Raw genomic sequence first — 13,569 nt, 5'->3', positions numbered from 1 at the left:
TGAACTGTACTGAGGCAGTGATTCTTTCACGTACCAGTAGAGGGAGCCCGCGCGCCACCGGTGGTACGCCGACCACACTTCAAGAATTACTGACCTCGATGTTGTAAACGTGTACATTACCCATCAATTTTCTGCCAATTAGCATGTGTGCTGACTCCACACTGTTATGTGCGTCCATTTAAAAAAAAAAAAAAAAAAAAAAAAGCGAGATTCTTTCAGATGAATTCCGCCCAAGCTGGATCCGTCCGGCTATAAAATGGCAGAAAGACGGCAAAGGGGAAATGATTGAAAAGGGCCCAGAAATGAAGGGAGGGGGGGGGGGGAGACTGCAAGAGAGAGAATGAAAGTGAAAAACCATATACATGATTTATAGGAGTGCGCGGCAGGCAGAAGTTATCTTTTATTTATGAGGGCATCAGCGGCAAAGCGCCCAGATGTTAAGTTGTGCGGGGATCTCATCTAGCCCGATGCTCTGTGTGGCAGTAAAACGGGAAGGTGTGTGCCGCTGGGGCGGCCTGTGTAAGCAAGAGTGTGTGTGCGAGACACACAATGCTTTGTCCTCTGTGACAGAAAGCTTTCGGTTAGATGCTTGTCGCTGTAAGCAGGTTCCTTCAAACTTCTGCTCCGTTTGCTACAATTTGTGAGTGTGGGGAGGGAAAAAAATGGAGTCATTTATGCGATTGGCTCATTTTCTACTCCTCCACCGCTCAAAAATGGAGGACACTTGTTGTTTTGTCCTGTGGCTCTGAAGATCCATCCATCCATTTTCCGTACCGCTTCATCCTCACGCGGGTCGCGGGTGTGCTGGAGCCCATCCCAGCTATCTTCGGGCGAGAGGCGGGGTACACCCTGAACCTTGTCGCCAACCAATCGCAGGACACATGTAAACAAACAACCGTTCGCGCACACATTCACACTTACGGGCGATTTAGAACCGCGAGGCAGACGTGCTAACCGGCCGTCCACCGTGCTGCCGCCCTGAAGATCCATTATGCAAATCAAGCCCTCATTGTCAACCCACATCAGATATCATCATCATCATCATCATCAATCCAACCTCACATTAACACCGCCGGGATGTGAGGAGCAGGTCATGCCTACTAATGGCGACAATAAGAGGCTGTCAAGGTTGTAAACAGTGCAGCTCACATTCAACACGTTTGCTTTTAAGATGGCTTTTTCATAGGGACAGCAATTTATAGTGAACTCATATTCCAGCTGTCTACCAGCCATCTAATTTGTCTCATGTCTAATATTATTATTATTATTATTATTATGATAGAAAAACACAATTTGCAACAAACAAAGGTTGCGGTGGCCTTATCCTAAACCGCCTTAATAAAGAACATGCCATGTATTATTGTGCACACTTTTCTACACATATTTCCCAACCTCAAGTTGAATAAACTGGAGTGCCTATTGGATTTGACCATATCAGGTGATGTGTATTTGTGCAATGACAGGGGGGTGTGGCCTAAGGAGATCAACACCCGCTATCAAGGTGGACATTATTACTACGCAGGTGCTTCCGGCAAAGCGGAGATTTGACCGACTCTGAAAAGTCAAAAGGTGCAAAATAAATGAATAAATCTTTCAGAGGCATGCAGCATGCTTGAAATTGCAAAGGTGATGGGCCACCATAATAGTACGAGCAAACGTTTTGTTCCCAAAGGTCGGCGGGGTCGTAAGAAATCCGTTGAGACAAAGACTCAGATGAAATGGGAAAGATTCACGAAGAACAAAGCTTGAAGCTACTAGGAACCCGTTGTCCTTTGGATGTATGTAGAAGAAATGTTGCTTTGTAAATTTTGAATTTGTTCATTTTAACAGATGAAAATAAACAAGTGAGATGGGAAAACATTTCTTCCTCCTTTCGTTTAATTCCAATCATAGTGCACAATGAGATACTCTCGAGACAAAATCCGATCGAAGTTGAAATGCATCAAAAACACAACTTTCCTCGTAATTGCGCATGATTAAAAAATGATTGCCGAGCCTTTAAAGTGAGACAAAAGTGCAACTCTCACACGAGTTCTGATACCAATCATGAAGTTCGAACAATGTTGCAACGCATCCTTTGTCAGTTTCAGCATCGCCTCTTAAGACTTCAAGAGTTGGAAAAGTCTCATCTTCGGGAACTTGGTAAGAGAGAGAGAGAGAGAGAGAGAGAATACCACCACCTCTTCCTGCAAGATTTATGCATCCAATAGTTCGAACTTGGCTTTGCTTTCGATTTTGATTAGGAATCCTCGCAATATGCCGTGCTAGGTTGTGGCAAAATGTGTCCTCGGAGAGCTTTAAAAACGCTGGCCAAAGCAACCGGGGTGCCCTTCAAGCAGGACCATTGTGGAAATTACAGCTGTTAATTTGCTTTTCAACCGCAGCGCAATTATTCCAAATTGGAGCAGTTGCTTACGGTACTTAATAGAACACATTTACTATTAAGTTAACATACTTCAAAAACTTGGTGCACCACGCTTGGTTTAAAAGACTTTAAGTGCTGAGATGCAGTTTTTAATTACGTAGTTCCTATCGGCAATTACGGAAAATGACAAATGCTGTGCCAAAGTGTTCCATACTGGCAGTTTTGGATTTCAGTGCACAGTATCTTGATCCGCGTTTGATTTTTTTTTTTTTTTTTTTCTTTTTTTTTATATTTAAATACGATGTGGAATGAAGAGATCCCCGTTTTCCACGTGAGCAATCAAGGGCACCCGCGCCCTGAGATGCTTGATAGCGGACTATTGCGTTTCACGTCAGCGTATGCTGCGGCTGAAAAGCGTAATCTCGGCTCGCGACACATAGTGATGATTGTCCTGTGTGTGCGTGCATGCGAGTGTACACGCGCGCACAACCGCATCCAGCAAGCTGGATGCTGGAGGCCAAACAAAGAGACGCTCCTTGCTGCTTGTTAAAAGCTTTTACGGGGAAGCTCTTAAAACATTTACATTTATCCCACCGCGCGGCGGCTCGACTGCACATTTTTTCGACTGAACGTATTTTGAACATGCAGGCAAAAAAACAAAAACAAAAATAGGCTAAATGAGAAATCAACAAAATAAATATCCCATACTGAAGCACTGTGTATTGCTGGTGCGACGAGGGGAAGGAAAATGTTCAAACTTATTTCACTATATATATATATATATATATATATATATATATATATTTGCACACTCCACATACCAATTGTTCTTCGCTGTAGAGTATAGACATATGTACATTTGTGTATACATCTCTACCTCCTCTCCTTATACTCATTCCTGTGTGCAGCAATTGACAGTTCAGTGTCACATTTATTTTTAAACCTCTTGTCAAATGTCTCTTAAAATTGTTCTTTTTCCATGAAGCTTCCATTTTGACTTATTATACAAAGATGAAAGACCCTGACGCCATCCTTTGACATATATCACAACAGTATGAGATGTCTCATGTAACATATCAATGAATGAGATACACTCATGCTTATAGTGGGTGAGCCAGACCTGGTTAAAAGTTTTGTTAACGTTTAAACTTTGAAAATACATAGTTGCGCAAAATGGGTATCAGTAATACTTTATTGACATGCGACTGCAAGAGTGAGTGAAAAATCTCAATTGAGAAAATTTGTTGGAGATATTTACTGAATGAGCTTTAAAAATAATGTATTCAATAATTCAACAATATGTATACATTTGTAAGCTCCTTTTGGGGGCCCCTTAGAAGTTGTACAACAATAAAAACAAAACAATTCAATAAAAGAAACAAAGAAAAAAAGTCATTTAAGTCAAGTACAAGCTCAGTGTGAGTCCCGACCTGCTGTTTACTTTTTAATTTGCTTCTGGGGAAAAAAAAAGATGAAGACACAAAAAATAAAAAGTCCGAGGCAGGCATAAAGCATAACAGTCGACATTGAAAATTCTGCAATGTGCGAATTCTGCAATGATGCGGGAGCTCATACTAATGCGTAGCCAGGCATATCGTATCAGCGGTTAGAGGCTCTGGCTGAGTGACATTTATTACCCATCCAACTCTCGTCATCACAATGTTCCCGGGCTTCGCAGGCCATCCTAAGGGCCAACGGGGGTCTCCGTTTCAGCACTCTCATAATCGAAAGTGCCTGAGAGCCCCTCCCGACCTCTTGGTCTAGCCTTTGTGGCGCGCCATTAGGTAACAGTATGTTACCCGGACGTGCAATACATGTGGGATATTGTTGCGTGGAGACGAATCATTCTTCTGGCTTCAGTTATGCACATTGCGTACGCACACAAACTGCAGTTACTCGCATCTATGAGACATCATAGATGCACAAAAACGCACAAAGCTCCTATAGGCCAACTGTGTTTGCGTTGAATCAATTACATTTCAATCCTTTTCAAATGGGCCTCAGACAGGCACACAAACTAACAACACTGAAGAAAACGGCACTTCCTCGGCAGCAAAAGCCCTCATTCAATTTCTCAATAGTTGCAATGAGATGTGAATACTGAGGCCAGCAGTGAAGCTGAAATACAAATGCACAAAATGACTTTTGATCCATAAATACGCTTGTTGTCTTTGTCTGGTCCACGATAAAGACACGCCAGGGTTACAGTAGCAGTGCTCAGTGTGACCACACCCGTTTTGTTTGTTTGTTTTGTTTTACTGTGTGTGCTCTGTTGAAATGGGGATTGAGGATAGGATAATTAATGAAGCCAACAAACCAGTTTGGATCCATAGTGAGTGTTGGAGAAAAGGAAACGGGAACACATTCACAAATTGAAATGGCTGCCCGCTGTTCAAGGCGCCATCCGTCAGTTAGTAAGCGTGTGGCATTTTGACTTTAACCGTGCGTGGCTAATGGGCTTGGCAGACGCCATGCAGATAGCAGGACCACAAGACAAAGTGCAGCCAGAGGGAGGCTCATTACTCCGCTCGTGTGCCGTCACGTCCACACGTCGCCAACGGGCAACATCTGGATTGAGGGGCATCTGTGGCAACCTGCTTCACCGCCGGTTTGGTCCTGGCCTGGCCTCGTGTGGACCGTTTTCTGCCAAAGCAGATGGTGCTTTGAGTTAGTTAGTACAGGCCAGCCAAGCATAGCGATGTGCACGGGCCAGGATGTTTCTGATGGAAGAACGCTCGCACTGGGTACGCTCGCCCTGGTCAAATTTACTTTGGGATGAAGCGTAATTCGGTATTCGTGACGATGCATTTTGGGCATTATTTGCAAGTCCCGTCGTGACTCAAACAGCAGAACTAAATTCCTCTATCCGGCCCTTTATCCAAATGAAATTGGCTCTTCCTTGGCCCATGCTCCACCGCTGTAGTTTCATAGTCTTGTAAGTTTTTTTTCATAACCCTGCTAATTGAATCTGTCTTGCTATTATTTATTGTCCACTACAAAGCTAGCGGTGGCCTACTTTTTGGACGGTTTACCACGTGACATTTAGCTGATACGACGATTCACAAAACACACAAAACACGTTTGAAGTTACTTTTAGGTTGAAAGGGGAAAATAGAATCATAGATGACATTGCAGTCGGGAACGAAAGGGCAGCACATTTAAACATGCCGTCCGACTGTCTTACTGCACTCAAAACGGTTCCATTCTGTTGTGGGAAGGGGATTTCTCTGAAAAAGTGTCAAAGCGCTATGGTGATATGATATTGAGTTTTCCGCTTGGATCTGCCTGCAATTCTGTGAGTTCACGTGCGCGTGCTCGCCTAGCGGGTTGCTCTCAAGTCAGCGGCTGCGATGGATGGTGCCGCTCACGTCCGACGCATCAGCCCTGCAGCGCCTCTCTCTGGTTCCGCTCTTGCAGTGCTTTCCAAACTCATCAATAAACGAATCCCGAGCCAGACGCCGCATCAATGGAAATGTCAACGCGAACGGACGGAGAGTCTCGGAGCTGTCTGCAGCGGTTGAACTGAGGGATAGCGGCAATAAGGTGGAGCAGAGCGAGGCACCTGCCAAGCAGATGCCGCCTCAATCATTGCTAAGTATCCTTGAATGTTACTGGAAGCCTTTTTGTGGGTGTGGCACCCAAATAAAGGCAACGCTTCTTTCGGGAACATGCTGCAAGTTTGACTAAATTGTAGATTTGCATAATCTTTGCCGATTATGAGAATGATTTCATGCCCAAAGTGTCTCTGCAAATCACTTCCCATTAGTCAAGATACGCACAAAATTGAACTGCTTAATTATCCACAAACAGAGGGGGAGGAAAATTACTGGTGACTGGTAACGCAATCTGTCCATAAAGACATATTGCACACTGGCGTGAGATGTGTTATTTTGTGCACATTAGGAAAGTCTGGCTTTCGGAAGAGCCCATTGTTTATGATACACATTGAGGAAAATCAGCATGTATGGAGTCGTGTAAACGGCAGGCCGTTGTAATTCTAATTAAGCTACAACCGTAGCTGAAGTAGAAGCTGCAGTGAATGCGGGCCTGCGGAACCGTTTGGAGTCACTTTGCTTCAGCGGGTGACGTTAGATAGGCTGACGCCTCTTTGGAGTCGGTATTGTCCGGGCTCGGAGGGGGCTCGCTGAGGAGACTCTGATGGTCTCAGAGCAGCTTTTCAGAGCATGCTAATGGGTCATTGGACACTTGGTGACTAAAGTGTCATGGTTATTCTCATGATATGCTATTCGGTACTCCTGCAATGCCGTAATGTTCTACTGAGGCGAAGTGAGGTGCCATGAATAGTTGTCAGCGTTCCACTCGAGGGCCTTTTTATGTTATGTTTCATTTATCTGAACCGCATTGGCTGGTTATTATTAGCCACAGTAATTAGTTTCTTGATAATAAGTGGAGAAGATGTGCCGATTTAAAAGCTTTTCGCATGCGATTGGTGATTAGCTATTTGCAATAACACTAAAATTCATGCGTATAATAATAGTAGCATAAAGAAGTTGATGAGTGTATCGCTTGATCAAATGGTGCACACCGCATACAGTAAATGTGTCCCTGAGCTTTGATAAAAAATGTTTGTTTCATTCCGAAGAGTGAAATTGGAAATGCAGCAGGTGCGCAATCTTTTGAGCTTGGCCAAACGCGTCCCTCTGTTGGGCACTTTTAATATTACCGCTGAGCCACTGTATATTACAGTCCACCAACATCGCAGCAGACAATGCGATGTGACTGTTGCACACACGTACAGGACCATGTTCAAACAAAATATCGTACAGCCCTGCTTTCAACTCTGTGGGAACAATTTGGGGAAAGTGCTTTACTGTTCCAGCACGACTTTACCCTCGTGCCCAAAACAGATTCCATAAATGGAATGCGCGCACAATTCCGCTCCAGGTCCCAGGATGGAGAGCTCCAGGGGGAATTCACACGGCACAATGGATTCAAAATGTCTTTTCACTTTGCCGTAAAACGTTGCAGCTATTTAACCGCATGTGTTTACCTTTTCCTACAATCAAGAGCTCTTTTGCTACTGAGAAAGCACAACCACGCATTCATTGAATATTTTTAAGCATTCTCAAGTGTGAAGCCTAAAATGTGACATTCATAAAGTTTGTGCAGCTGACATAAACTGATGTGCAAAGTTTAAATCCTTGTGCTGTCCATTCTTTTGCATCTGTTTTCCCACTGTAACACTCTTACACACTGATAAAGATCATCACTCATGAAGTAGATGGAAATCTGTGCGTGTCTGTGCGCGTGTGCGTGTGTGCGTGTGTGCGTGTGTGTGTGTGTGTGTGTGTGTGTGTGTGCGTGCGCTGCACCACAAAGCGAGGCGCACGTGCAGCTCACACACAGACTGATAAACGGGACCTCATATACGGTTGCTGTGCCCAGGTGGAGGTCTCTGTTGTCTACAGTTTATCATCTTGTGCACAGCCCATCCATGCAGAATTGAAAACTGTCTAAATGTTTACATAACACCATTTCAATATGTCTATGACTAAGTGGGATCCTGGAATTTGAGTTTGAAACAACTAGCGCAGTTAATCGTGTTGTTTGCACCGGCGTGCATACTGAGCGTCACCGACGGTGCACAGATGTACGTAAACTTGAATGTCAATGTCTGCAGGTGTCGCGCTAAAGGTCACAGCTGACATTCCCGCTTCGTCTGAGACTGCGACTAAACCTGTCTACTTTTAAGGACTTGGCCCCAGGCAGCAAGGCCGTCAGCACAATAAAATCACTTCACGTCACTCAATGGTGGCCCACCATTGACGTACACACAAAAGTGTTGGTGTTGCTTTGTTTGCTTGTTTACTTTACTTGTGGTTTCAACATGGTCCTCTTGCTGTTCTCACTTGATTGATGGCTCAAATGTAATTGCCACTTTCTCTCAAGTCGTACTATTGTTTATTTTGCCATGCATGCATGCGAAGTACCCCGTCTTCCACGCTAATTCAATATGTGAGGGGCAAAAGATGGATGGAGCTACATATTAGCTTTGGTCAGGTTGCACATCGACACAAACCGCATGTGCGCTCTGGGTTACCTCATAAGGGATAAGGGAGTCAAGGACAAGCAATTTGTCTGAGCTTTGAATTAATTTGCAGTATAAAAAAGATGGGGATATGGAAATGGGAGTAATTAAGTTGATAGATTGGATGCAGCGGGAGAGATTCGTGTGTCATCATCGCAACAGTGCTCCCAGGATGGAGATTCGCTTTCCCGGGCAGCGTTCGGATGCCTCGGCGTGCATTGGGAGCATTTGTCATGACTGTCTTTCCCCTAACGCATTTGTTGCACTCAGCCAATTATTGGCAATCAATCAATGATCCTTCTTTGCTCATGAAACTAAATAAAGCACATCTCAGATATATATATAAGAAAGTAACGCACGATATGCATGCTTCCACGAGGGGCCCGATCACATTATATATTTGTATAGACGGTCAAAGGTGAGATCACAGACAGACGAGCAGGTATGCGACACGTATACATCATTGCATGGTAGAAAAATGCACCTTAATTGTCATCCAATCGGATTCCACTGATGTCATCAACCCATTCCCAAGTCATTGCCATTTGCATAAAATATGGGGATGGGTATATGTTGTGGTGTATTTACAAATATAGTCATCGTCTTAGCCAGGATTTACACGGCACACAGTGTTGTTCTACAGATGCTGTATATTTCTATATTACATCATCCAATTTCCAATAGTCGTTTAGTATTCAAACACCGCCGTACAAATAAGCAGATGTTTGGTGTGACACCAAACATCTGCTCGTACAAATAAGCTCTCCACCGAGTCGTCCGTGCGTCTGCATGAGAGTCCGGCCGTCAGTCTGAGCGACTGCGTGATAAACAGACCAATTACTGAGCTGTGATTGACCGGTCCACGGGCAGCCGTGCTCTTTCTAAAGATAGCAGAGGCCTTTTTATTGCCCTGCTAATCTCTCCTATCACTCTGTATTTTATTTCCTCGTCGTCTTCTCTTCCTGTGTTCCCCTTCGCTGTCTGTACAGAGCTCAAGGTCAACTGCTTTTTTTTTTTTTTTTTTTTTTTCTTCCCCCCCCCCTCCCCTCCCTTCACTGTCCCCAGTGGACAGTTGCCAGTGAGCATGGACAAATTTAGCAGACGGTCTCAGAATGGCTATATCTGGAGCTCAAGTACATGGAGGAGCTACAGGTACATTGTATTATTATGTGACCATATGCAAGGAGCTCCAGTGTCCTCTCAGCGAAGGTGGAGGAGGAGCGTTGGCGTGTTTCACTAAAAGGCATCGGGCACGCCCCAAGTTACTTAAAGCGTGGCTGCGACCGCGTATAACCTGCACGCGTGACATTTGTGAGGCTCTGTCACAACACACTAAATTGCATGCGAAGAAAACACATTAGAGTTACCGCTGTGTCTTGACCACCTGGCGTCTCCCGTTCTGGAACACCAAGTTTACTTGCACAATTGTCGTTAGCCTAATATTCCCTTGATTGTCGTGGCTGCGTGCAGAGCGCGTCACGTTAGGATGGCGTCCCTGCCGCTTATGCCCATGCTCCGCCAGGTCCCAAGTTACCACCTGGAGATTTGTCACCGGAGGAGCTTATCTCCTGACAAATTTCAAACTTTCCTTAGCCGTTGCTGCCTTCACTCACCTTGAGTCATATTGAGGGCGAAAAGACGCAATCAGACCATCGCAATGCAGAACTTTGGGGACCATCTGTTTCAGTTACTACCTTAATGTTTTGTCTTTCCTTTGTTTGAGTCAGTACGATGTCTTAGCCACTACAATAATTCCTGCTCCATGTTGTCATAGTGGACATTAAGGAGAACTATGTTCAACGTGGCTGTGTGAGGCACATAAATGATTCCTTTCCATCTCCATTGGCCTGTAGTTTGAGAGACAAATTGAAATATTCCTTGTGCGAGGCCAGTGAAAAGGCAATTTCCTTCAGCTACGTCACAGACGGGCTGTAAACACACAGTGAAATGATAAGTCTAAGTGGCCTCAGTTCATATTTTTCCATTTCACTTAAGCTCACACTATTGAAGCCACGCTTGTTACCGCTTCCTCGCGTCTCCGATGACTTTGTGCAAGATTTTGGAGCACGTCAGTGGGAATCTTTGTCCGGTATTCGAGAAGAACATTTGGAAGGTCAGATGTCACTGATCCTCGGCATAATTGAACCCAGTTGAACTGCAATTTTGTAATTCGGCAGTTTATTCTCATTCATTCCCTATTCTGATTACATTAAGTCCCATAGAAAGTGTCCATGTGGGGAAAATTCCCCGACTTTTGCAATTAACAGTTGATGGATCGATTAACGCGCGCTTTAGTGTATTTGTGTACGTGGGTCACGTTGTACTTATGGCCGCAGGCTGTTGCTGTAAATCAGCACCTAATTTACATCAGCTCGCAAGCTCACGTCTGTGTTATTATCTGCAGCAAGGTGGTAAAGACATGTCACCTGTGTTATTTATGGTCGCTGCCAAACCAATAAACGGAAGAACAAAGTGATATGAAGAGTGGAAAAACAGCGGCTGTAATGCACAGCCCGAGGCTCAGGTTTGTAATGAAGCGGCACTTCTCAGCCCTGCTCCGCATGTTCCTTGTCAATGTGTTTTCATCGGTGTCAAAAAGAAGACCATATTTTGCGTTGTGTTGTTATTCTACAACATATGACATTCGTGGCATAAGCATATGTATGTGTACGCATTCCCTCCAGAAGCCAAGGCCTAATTCTCTTAAAAACGTGTTGCTGCCTTAGCCAAAGTTTCTATTCTGCTTTTGTGGTCATCTTGTCTTTGACTCGTATTAAGAACAGTAGCAGCGAGTAATTTTCCGCTGGGAACGCACTGGCTCCGCAAAGTGGACACGGATCACTAAAGCTATGTTCACACTGCAGGTCAACTCCCAGTTACTATGTAAAATCGGCAAATTTAACCAAAAATCTGAATCGGGCATCAACTTGGCCTAAAAATTCAATCTGATTCTGTGATTCTGGACGAAAATGGCAGCTTTTTCATATCCGGACTGACTGCCGCGGCTCGTAAAACAACAGTTTTTTAAATGATTTTTAGATTAGGAGATTAATAGATTAGGTCTCTATTTGTTTGACATGTAAATCAGATGAAGGCAGAGTATTTTTCTATTCCACTCTATTTTTCACATTCACTCACTGGCTGCAAATCTTATTCTGCCTTTTTTTTTTTTTTGAATGCCTTTGTAGCACTGTTCCTGCGATCTCATTATAGAACACTTCAAAGTACGTGTCATCTATGGGAGGGCACACTCAAGACAGCACGCTGCTTAATTAAGCCGCCAGTCGTTTCTCGGAACCTTTCCGTTTGTACAATACGGTATTGTTCCAGCAGTGAATGCTCCGGCTTCGATCCAAAGTTACGGTGGTAGCAACCGATCGGAGTTGCCTAGACGGGTGTCTCGCTCCTTTGGATTGTGACACAATAAGTATTTGTTTGCCAGGCCAACGAATACATTTAGACCAAGCACCCTCTGTTTAATCATAGGAGTCCAGGGTTGCCTTTTTCAGAAGTAATACACTGTATATATAATGATATGGAAAAATATAAGGTCATACGGGGGGGGGGGGGTTTGAGTTTTCAGATTCTATTGATGGCCTCAGGCCTTCAGCCGCACGCACGCACGCACACACACACACACACACACACACACAGCACATGAGCAATCCTATCATTTGGGTGTGTTGAGGTTTTCGTAAGAACCACTTACTGTGTAAGAGCTATGTGATGAAATTGATTCGGTGTCGCCAAGTTATCACACATCTTCCCGCTCCGCAAACTCATTCAATCTCCATCTCGCTTCTCTGAACCTGGTTGACCAGCTTGCGCAGCAGCAGCGTTCCATTTCTCGCTTTGCCGCTGAGAAAGAGATTCAAGGTTGTTATTTTAGTTCATTTAGTTGAAGGCTGGAGTGTCGTGACCGACCGTATTGCAGTGCCACGTGTTTTTGATTGAAAGTTTGATTTTTCTCGAGTCGTGCGGTAGATTCATAGACAAAAAAAACAAAAAAAATGAAGAGCCAAAGAGAACGTACTGGATTAGATTACAGGATGAATTTAATGGAGTGACATCTGGCAGATGTTGCAGCTTTGCCCAAATACACTATACTGTAGATATTTGACCTGAACAGTTGGGGAAACCAAAGTCCATGCTTCTTCTGTTTATTACTGCCCACAAATACATTCATGTGGAATTTCCCCTCGAGAGATTAGGAGTCTAATAAATGAATAAATTAAACACACAGTATTAAGTCTGAAGGGCGGCAATGTTGGAATGCAACTCTCCATTAGTTGCTCTCAGTATCGTTTGTGATAGCGTCATGTTCTTTCATCAGTCTGATTATGGTTGGGATAGTCTGCTTTTCTTTGACTTTTTTTTGTCTTTCTGTTCTATTTTTGTAGCATAACCGTGATGTACAAAGGGTAAAGGATTTGGTCTCCGGCATGTGAAGTTCACATACAGTACAATGTGGTTGCGCATCCTGGCCCAAGCAATGAAAACTTAAGTCTCCCCGCATCACATCACATGACGTCAACCTCTCTCATCACACTCTCCCTTCCTTTTTGTATTAGACCAGCAGGTCATGAGCGATGATCAAAGTGCTTTTCTTCTTTCCCAATGGATCATTTCAAACTCACGTGCGTGGACAACGTGGAAGGCTACGTTGAGTGAGACCTGTGTTGTCATTAGGCCAGCAATTGATCTATTTCAAGTTAGCTGAGAGGATGGCTTGTCAAAAGCTCGCCTCGGTAAAAAGTCTGGATCCGGTCAGCATGAGATCAATCTCCTATGATTCAAACAGCCACTCGCATACTGTTTGGCAAACAGACATACTTCACCACCGCTGCTCCCGTCAGACAACAACCAAAGTTACTGATTTACTGTTGATTATCGGATGGTGCTAATAGGAGCTTTATAAGCTTTCGACAGTTTTTTTAAACAACGATCAGATAAGGCAAAGCCAAAGGGATTGAAGCAGATGAGCATCTTTAAATTGAAAGTCTTTTAAATGATGAGCTATCAGCAACGTTGTGCTTGAGTTCAGTGATTCTCAAAAGTGTGGCACGTGTGCCACGCGCAGTACGCAAGCTCTCTCTCGTGGTACGTGAAATAATTACTGCCCAAGTACAGTTCAGTTTTATCGAACTTTAAACTT

At 44.1% G+C, this 13,569-nt stretch overlaps 1 protein-coding gene across 1 annotated transcript in view; it reads left to right on the top strand.

Annotated features, from left to right (window-relative positions):
* LOC133416223 (LHFPL tetraspan subfamily member 7 protein) overlaps positions 1 to 13,569 on the top strand; it is a 52,290-nt gene that overhangs the window by 37,662 nt on the left and 1,059 nt on the right. The window lies entirely within an intron of this gene.

The sequence above is a fragment of the Phycodurus eques genome, chromosome 17, assembly GCF_024500275.1.
Source record: "Phycodurus eques isolate BA_2022a chromosome 17, UOR_Pequ_1.1, whole genome shotgun sequence".
NCBI classification, from domain to species: Eukaryota; Metazoa; Chordata; class Actinopteri; order Syngnathiformes; family Syngnathidae; genus Phycodurus; species Phycodurus eques.
Note: the sequence above shows the minus strand (reverse complement) of the source record. Positions and strands in the feature narration are given on the sequence as shown.